Source organism: Crocuta crocuta, unplaced genomic scaffold (genome assembly GCF_008692635.1).
Source record: "Crocuta crocuta isolate KB4526 unplaced genomic scaffold, BGI_CrCroc_1.0 scaffold286, whole genome shotgun sequence".
Taxonomy (NCBI): domain Eukaryota; kingdom Metazoa; phylum Chordata; class Mammalia; order Carnivora; family Hyaenidae; genus Crocuta; species Crocuta crocuta.
The window spans coordinates 1,099,309-1,107,206 of NW_027530979.1; the positions used below are offsets into that span (position 1 = coordinate 1,099,309).

Below are 7,898 nucleotides of genomic sequence, written 5' to 3' on the forward strand. Positions count from 1 at the left end.
CCTATATGTGGATTCTTATTCTTGCCTGAGGTGTGAGGAAAAACAAGTTTTCCAAAGTTCTTGGTTTTTTTTTTAAATGGTCACAGTAACAACTTGTTTTGGATATGCATAGCAAGAAAGGCTATAGTGAAATACCACAAAATGCTAACAAAGTAAATATATGATGAAAGACCATTGTTGCCTCTACTTTCCACATTTTCTGTCATGTTATACTAAGTCATACATTTTTTAAGCATTGGTTTGAGAAATTCCTGAATAAAAGCTCCCACTGGAGTTTTCAAATGCTGACTTATGTTATTTATGAGGACAGTCCAGGTAGAGTGACTTAAGGTTAGGGCTGTACCCGCTTTTTTAAGATTAGGTGCTGAAAGCAGGATCTGGAAGTTTATTCCTGCCAAATTCTAGCATGGAATTTGACAACATATGATGTAGTTGTAGTGGAGATTGTAAGAACAGAAATCCCAATTTTACAGACCTGAGTATACCTCAAGGCAGTGTTTTTCAAACTTCAGATAATGACCCATCAAAGGTCCTGAAATCAATTGAGAGGATCAGGACTACATTTTTTAAAAATAAATAAAATAGAATATAAAATGTTAGAACATAGCCCTTCCAACAAAGGCATTGTTTCACATAAAATATATGTACACATATATGCATAGATACATAAATATATGTACACATAGATTTATATATTTACTTCATGAGTTGTGAAATAAAATATGTCCTTTACTGTAGTTTCCATATGTCTCTCAAAAAAGTTTAGAAAATGTTATTCTAAAATATCTATTATAAGACCTTATATGCAGCAAGTGCGGCCGACTGGAAACCAACACGCGCGCGTGCACACACACACCCAACTATTTCTATCTCTTTACATTTTTCTCTGAGGGAGATGGCATTTTATTAAGTGCTCCATTTGCCTACAGAAAGATGACCTTCCAAAAAGCTATAAACAAGAAGAATAAAATTGTTTTGCAAAATGAAAAGTATTTTGAAGTTCCAGGTCACAACCCAGAGATAGAAGGATCCAAAGAAAAGAGAAGAGAGAAGGGAAAGAACAGCATGGTAGCAGGTACGGGGGTCCGTGAAGAAAAGGTACCAAAGGAAAATGAGTGAGCAAAAGACAGTGTATTTAGTGTTCAATTTCAAAATTCACATCTTTGTGCCGTGTGCTCTGACATCCTGTTCTGTTCTGTGACCGCCTCCGTGGCTTCAAAACCACCAATAAAGTCAACTCCAGACACAGCCTTGAGTAGGCAGTATTTTCAAGTTTAAAGAACTGACTCAGGAAGAGTCATGAGTCATCCTCTTCCCAATGTGCCCAGGAGTGACGCTTGGATTTCATCATTATGCAAATAGGTGTTGAATGGAAGACAAAACAGGCTGAAAAGTAATGGTCCCAACATTCTTTGCTGGTCTCTGACTGCTACTTACTGAGAATTTTCTCAAGATAACTTGCTGCACAGAATCAAAACATAAAACTACAATCTAGCGCCACACAACCTACTTCCAGCCAATTACCTCCTTTTCTACCCAGCTTTGTGACCCACTCTGAACAGTTCAGACCACCCTGCCTGTCTACCACCCGCTAAAGTGCTGAATGTTCTCATTCTCTCTCTCTCTCTCTCTCTCTCTGTCTCTCTCTCTCTCTCTGGAATATGGCTCAGAGGATGGCCTCTTTTTCAGTGAAGAATGACAACAAAGGAATGAAACCTTTTGCATTTGCAAGTAGATATGCCTCATATTTAATGCTAAAACATAGAATCATAAAATGGTAACTCCAGTTTTTAAATCCTAATTTATTCATCTGGCACATAAAAGAACATGAATAACAAACCCCAGATTACTCAGGAACTTCATTTTCACCAGCCGCCACCTCTTTCTCCAACCTTTCCCTCTTCTTCAACCCTACAAACTCTACTACAGGTAGCAAAATAGAAGTGAGTTGGCCTCGTCTCCTTTCATATCCAACATCATGATGTGAAGAAAATTGGGGAAAGCTGCAGAATGGTTACAAGTCAAACAATGAAAACTAGAGAGAAAAAGAATCAAGGACTTAAATAGCCAAACTGAAATCAGCCCTGTAGTCATCAGGAATTTGAAGTGACTCTTCCAGGTGGAAAAGTACACTAAAAGGGATTTAGAGGTGAGCAAATCCGAGTATGCTTGTCTTTATGCCTGAAAGTGAAATGCACTGCAGTGACATGGTGGATATAAACAAGACAGTTTCCACCCCCAAGGCGCACACAGATTAGCTGATGGATTGAGCCATGAGCATGAAAAGATCATAAACAATATTTAAAAATAATTACAGAGGGTTTTTTCAGATAATAAACATCACAGAAGTTGAGAAAGTGGGATCTGGTCTCATCAGTAAAACATAAGTAGACAAGTTTTCAAATTTTTTGAGATGCTGCCTGGCTTGCTCCTAGACACCAGACGCCACCTTCTATGGGCACACCGTCATCATGACACTCTACTGATGTTCCACAAGAATCCCACTAAATCTCCCCTCCCTGAACTGGCACACACCAGCCTAATCTGTTATGGCATTCCATATCAACAATGTGAGGAGAAGAAGAGAGAGTCAAGGGAGGAACAAAATTCAACAGAAGGACTTGAGAATTAAAACCTAAGCTACTCTGTGAAGGAGAGGGGCACAGGGGTTGGATGAAGGGTGGATAGTAGAAAACAGACTCAGAAAGTTGAAGCTGAACTCTGAGTTACAGAGGGAGTAGACATGCTGGCAGTAGAAACAATAGCTGTGTTGCTCCATGGTCCCTTCTGCCTTAGTTCAGTTTATAAAGCCTGCATTCCTGGGGGGGGAGGGGGGGCAGGTTTGTGCTGTAGAGAAAAGCCACAGGCCTTAGAGACAGAAATGGTCATGAATCTCCCCTCTGCCACTCACTAAATAAAGCCATAGCTGGCTCTGCATCTGCTTAAAGTTCAGAGACTAATTTCTAGGGTTTGCACCACCTTCTGTTTCTTCCCCTGCCTCTCTCTTAATTACCCCCTCTCTCTCTATTATCAAGTCATCTGATTCACTATCTCCCTCCAACTTAGCTTTATTAAAGACACTTCTTTGGTGCCCTTTATGTCCACTCCCAGGGAAGACTGAAATTTGGAAGCAAAACTACAGAATCACAGAATGTGAGGAAATAAATGGATCTTAGGGATCAACTGGTCCAACAACCTTAGTCTACTGACAAAGAACTTGAGGCTCTAAGAGCTGAAACAACTTGCCAAAAAGTCATCCAAGTACAGAGCTGCAGAGAATGGCTCTTGCCACTGTATCACACTCGTGCCCAACGTCTGGTGAAGCATTTTACAGAATTAGACCTGAGCCACAAATGAAAGACAAAGTCTAAATCCAAAGGACAGTTGGGTCATTTCTAAGGCAGATGCTCATCTTGAAAACAAAGTGTTGATATTTGACACTGCAGAATGTTCAGGGTCTGCTTCTATTTAGGGGAAGCAGAAAGTCTCCAGCACATTCTTTACCACGAAAAATGGGCACAGAGCGCCATCTGCCGGATAAATGAACTTCAGGCAAATGGCCACAACTCAAAACGAGAGGTGTTTTAAGCAGCTCGTTTCTTTTTTTTTTTTATAACTATTATTGAAGTATAATAGTTTCAGGTGTATAACATATTGATTCAACAATTCTATACATTACTCAGTGCTAATCATGATCATTGTAGTCACCATCTGTCATCATACAATGTTATTACAATATTATTGACTATATTCCCTATGCTGTACTTTTCATAGCCCTGACTTAGGTATTTTATACCTGGACTTTTGTACCTCTTAACCCCCCTCATCTATTTTGCCCATCCTCCCCACCAGTTTGTTCTCTGTACTTAAAAGTCTATTTGGGTCTTTGTTTCTTTTTTTTTTTCATTTATTTTGTTTTTAGATTCCACATGTAAGGGAATTCATGTGGTATTTTTCCTTCTCTGTCTTATTTTACTTAAAGCTGCTCATTTCTTGTTGGCCACACCCCAAACATGAAGAAATAATTATACCCTTTTTTAAGGTACACTGATTTATATTTCCCCCGTAATAGATCATGGCGGTCTTTGTTAATAACATGGATTGAGTGCATGCTTTTTTAAATCTAAACTTCTAAAAAATTATAGTATGAAAGCTTCCAAAACACAAGAGAGAATGGTACAATAAGCTCCCATATGTCCCCTTCCCTCATATTTAAAAATTGTGGACATTTTTCCACATTGGTTTCTCTATCTCCCCTTTTAACCTTGCTGAAGTAATTACAGTAAATATCAACTATCACAGATGCCTTCAAACTTCAGTATAAATCTATCTTAAAGATGTGACTTTTTTTTCATAAACACAATATCACTATCACACCTAACAAAATTGTTAATAATTCTTTGTTATTTTCTAATGCCCACTCCACAGATTTCCCTGATGGTCTAAAAGAATATATTGGACCATTGGTTTGTTTTCATTAGAATCACAACAAGGATTCAATCCAATTAAATATGTTTAGAATCCATGAGTTCCTATGCATCTAAAGAAAAAAGAGAAAATCTGCCTCCTAGAAAGAAGGGGGAAAGGGAAGGAGATAAGGAAGAAAGGAGGAAGACAATGACAGAGAGGAGGGAAGGAACCATTTCTTATCAGATAATATTAAAGTCACTAAGCCACAAACTCCTAACTCTGAAAATTAGCAACTAAAGGAAAGAATTAAATACATATCTTGCCTTTCTTGAATGAACTGCACTTCAGTGTAAATGGAGCTCTATGTGATGAGGGACATTGTTCTGTACAGAAGAGTGCCATCTAGTAAAAGAGGAAGAAATGATAGAATTAGAAAATCTTCATTTTACCATGAGAAAAAAAGAAGCTGGGGAATTTGACTGAAGAGTGATCATCAGGCTCTCGTCACCTACTCTCATTCAGCAAAATTACTATCACTAAAGTTTTGTTTGTCTGATTTCCTTCTTAAGTTTATAGTCTATCATTTGTCTTTTTCATTTTTAGACTTAGACCCCTGCTTTTTATTTTACAATATTATACAGTATCTATCAACTCCTTCACACTATAAATTATTCTTCTTCCTACTTTTTCTCACCGTTTCTATCTCCTGATCAATTCCCATTTTCTTTCTTCTCAAGAATACCTTGCTAACTTTAAGTAAAATGTCTAACATTTTTTTGTAGGCAAGATCTACTGAATTCAGCTAACACCACGAAATTACCTTACTTACACTTCGTCCATCTTCTTCCCAGTGGGTGTATGTTGTCCTATATTTGGCTAAGGTTTTAAATTTTATAATGGAAAATTTTAAATACATATAAAATAGAGACTAGTATAATGAGCTCCATGTACCCATCACCCAACTTCAACTATAACTAACAAACTCATGGTTGTGCTTGTTTCATCTATATCTTCACCTACTAGCCACTCACCCCCACCCTTCAAAGTAGGTTAATCCAAGGCCTCAGACTATTTCATTTTTTGGCTCAGTTATTACTCACTGATGGAGCACCAGGCATTCTTCTCCTCTCCAGCCAGCAGGGGTGAACTCCAGTGACTATCCTCTCTGTAGGGGTTCATGGAGATGGTCAGAAAGAGATTCCATATCTGTGAAAGTTTGTTTCATTTCCAAGCTGCCTATACCTTCCCTTCTGCCATTTGTCAAACTGAGGATTATTAGTGAGATTATCTCAAATTTTGTTCATCTTTTACCCTATGATGGTTCTGAGAAACAGTTGGATTCTGCATGGAATTTTGCTAATTCCCAGAAACCTTGGTCCCCCCTTTCATAGCCACCAGCCTGTGCCTCCTTTTGACTGCTTTTGGTAGGGTTGCCAGAAAAATACAGGACACCATGCAATATTTGGGAAATAATTATACTAAAAAAATAGCATTTACCTGACATTCAAATTTACTTGGCCATACTCTATATTTTTGTTTGCTAAATCTAAACATCTTAGTGTAATTTGCTGGCTTCACCTTTGGTGTGTTTGCTTGGTTGTTCTGTTGATGTATCCTGAGGAACCTCCACACTGTTTTCCAGATGGGCTGTACCAGTTTACATTCCCACCAACAGTGNTGTTGATGTATCTACATATTATTTCAACCTCTGGGTTTGCTGGCAGGAAGGTTTCTCTGCCACCTTAAACTGGAGACTCTAACATTTCATTAAACATTAAAACATTTCATTCAATTTATACATATGTTTAATTTCATGCCTTGTTTAGTATATCAGATACATTTAGAAAAAGCATATGCATAACATTTGAGTTTGTTTTTCTCTTTGCTAGAAATGTAATCAACATTTAGGTATATTAGAGAGAGCTAAATAAATAATGTCCCACTTTGTGGCCAGTGCACCAGGTACATCGTGAATGGCATTAATGATTTTGTTTTCATTTTTATTATCTTTAGACAAAGATATTCCTAACAAACTTCATCACCTAAAGTTTCAAGTGGTCAAGAAGTTCCTTCCCATTAGAAACCCCAGTCTGAGCTCTGAAACTTCTTCCTGTCACAAAGAATGGGGTTTTGATTAATAACTAATCATGGAGAGAGTAGTGACAAACTCTGATTTGGGGTTGTTTGTCTAAATGTACAAGGATTGTTAAGAAACAAGCAAGTCCCTTTTTGGTGTCGTGCACACACTGTTGCATGATGGCTTGAATACAGACCATAGAATCTAGTTTTCACATTCAAGAGGTCTATTACAATGATTGGTGTGCTAGCAGAGTTTCTAAGAGGTTCGGGGAATTAGATTTGATGGCCCACAGCCGGAAGCAATGCAAACAGTCTCAACCACATATGCCACCACCACAGGGGAGACCCCACTGCTCCCACCACTTGCCTTGAGTTACTCATGAAGCTTAGATCAGATACCTCCTCTAAAGCTTCTGCAAGTGACCAAAGGCTCTATGACAGTCTGTTGGAAGAGGTCATGGAGAGGACATGGCTGCCAGTTGACCTGCAAGCTGGACTCGGGCAATAGGAAGCTCCTCACCACCCCCTTCCTTGTCCATGGAGAGTGTTGTGTTCTACCCACCAATTTCACAGTGGGAATCATTTTCAAGGACCTGGCCTTGAGAGAGCAATGTGTTGTTGAGGTCACTTAGATGGTATAATGCAACTGAACTTTGTTAAGGCCTCTGTGTAAACTTTGAAGATGCTGAAGAGTAGGTGCAGAGACCTCCTCTTGCACTAAGTATAAACTTGCTACATAAATGCCCTTGCTTATTATGTAGGAAGCTTATTACTGTCACCTACCAATCTGAAATGCACTGCCTCTTTCTTCTGTCTCTCCCTGCCCTCCGTGCAAGGCAGCCAGTTTCAGATTCCACTCTGAAACTCCCCAGGTTCTAAATCAACACTGACCCTGCCAGAAAAGTGAGTACTCATCCACTCTTTTCAAATCTCCCACAGACTTGACCTCTTTTCAAATCTCGCACAGGCTCATTAGCTTGACAGATGCTACACATGTTTACATTAAAGCATGGGGCACCAAGTCAGTTCTACCTGGCTAAGCAGAAATTTGCAAAGTAGAGAACAACCCAATGGGCAGCGTATGAAAATGATTTCAGATAACATGACTCACAGGTGTTTACCACAGTTGTTCATTCACCATTCATTCGCCTCTTGCTCTTTCCTAAAAGAACCATGTTTTGTTCAAGTATACACTCTTCCCCGTGCCAACCATGTAATTCAGGAGCAGCAAAACCTATTCTTGGAGCAGAACCAGCTCCAAGGATGGATCTGGAGCAATCTAATCCAATCACAGTAATACTGTCCCTTTTGCTAGTTACGGATTCAAGAATCCAGATTCATTTCAAAAAGCCCATGGGGAGCACCTGGGTGACTGGGTCAGATGAGCAGCCTTGATTTTGGCAATGGTA

At 39.0% G+C, this 7,898-nt stretch overlaps 1 long non-coding RNA gene across 1 annotated transcript in view; it reads right to left on the minus strand.

The window, feature by feature from the left end:
* LOC144236522 (uncharacterized) overlaps nucleotides 1–5,570 on the minus strand; it is a 48,581-nt gene extending 43,011 nt beyond the window's left edge. The window contains exons 1-2 of the long non-coding RNA XR_013336586.1: nucleotides 5,511–5,570; nucleotides 4,734–4,812 (exon numbers count right to left, since the gene is read on the minus strand). This is a non-coding gene — a long non-coding RNA (uncharacterized LOC144236522). The remainder of the gene's footprint in view (nucleotides 1–4,733; nucleotides 4,813–5,510) is intronic.
* Nucleotides 5,571–7,898: the final 2,328 nt, after the last annotated feature.